Here is a 1,312-nt window from a genome sequence, read left to right as displayed (position 1 = left end):
CGAATCATTCTCAGAAATTCATTCCTATGGGACCTATAATCCTCAAACTCGAGACTCCATAGTTTACTCGGAGGAGACACTCAGTACTCTGCCAAGCGTCAAGGGGCCATTCGGTGAAGATTTTATTCTGGTTAAGATTTTAATTCGATTCCGGCTTTGTCATCTCATAAATATTAGTGGGAATTTTCCTGATCCAAACATCAGCCGATAGGATTGCCCTATTCAACTTGTTCTTGTGTCAACACGAAATTTAACTGATAATTTTTTGACCCTAGTAATTGAGGCCTTTATCAAAGATCCATTTGTGATTCACACGGCTGGAAAAAATGCCTATCTCAATGGCTCGGTAACAGACGCAACCTGGAGATTGACTGTGCATATTTATAATACCGATGCATACCGACTACCCAACACTCTAACCAGGGGCAGTCGAGTGAAACTTTGGGGTACCTTGGTAGCAAATGGAAGTATGCTTTTTTTCTCATGTTTTTTGACTGATCTGAAATAATATAATGAGAGAGTAGAATTCTTTCTTTTTATATTTCTTCCTGTTTTCAATTCACAGTTGGAGGCTGTTATTTGAAAATCGTAGATGAACATCATGTGCAATCCCTGCCACAATACCCCAGACTGCCGGAAAATGATTTTGAGAATGCAATTGTTTCGGTTCAGCATATTTCGATGTAGAAATAGCAACATAATATATTATACATTTATTTATTTGATATACATTTTGTATTTACTCTTGACGAATAAATAATACATATAATACGATATTTCCTAAAGAATCTCCTAATTTTCCACTCAGAAGATCCCTTTTGGCTGTTTCGGAATGAAAACTTTGGAAAAGGTAGGAATTTGAAGCTTGAAATTTAAAATTTGCTCAGTATTTCGGCGTTTGTGAAAATCCATTTTCCCCGTGGTCTATTTCGACCCGAGTGTGTGTTGCATTCTCCTTAGCCTCGGGTTTCATGGGGAGAAGTGATAAATTCCTGAACATTTGATAAGTCATTTTCGAGAGCATTCCAATACGTACAAGATGAATCAAGAAATTAATAATTACAAATAATGATTATACAATCAACATATTCCGTTCTTGATTTCTGAGTAATCATATAATCAGAGAAGTTTTTAACCACGACTACGATTTTTCTGCATACTCGATAATTCGGTCATTTCCATAGCGGATTGGTTATATATTCAAAAAATTTTCGCCCTCGATTGTCAATAATCTAGTTATTTGATCAAGTTCTGGAGAAGATTACAGTTTACTAGACAATTGTCAATTTTTCGATACGAAAGTTAGAATTGA

Source organism: Diachasma alloeum, unplaced genomic scaffold, assembly GCF_001412515.2.
Source record: "Diachasma alloeum isolate Michigan unplaced genomic scaffold, Dall2.0 Dall_scaffold_00667, whole genome shotgun sequence".
Lineage (NCBI taxonomy): Eukaryota > Metazoa > Arthropoda > Insecta > Hymenoptera > Braconidae > Diachasma > Diachasma alloeum.
The sequence above is the reverse complement of the archived record's forward strand: the minus strand, read 5'-3'. Positions refer to the sequence as shown.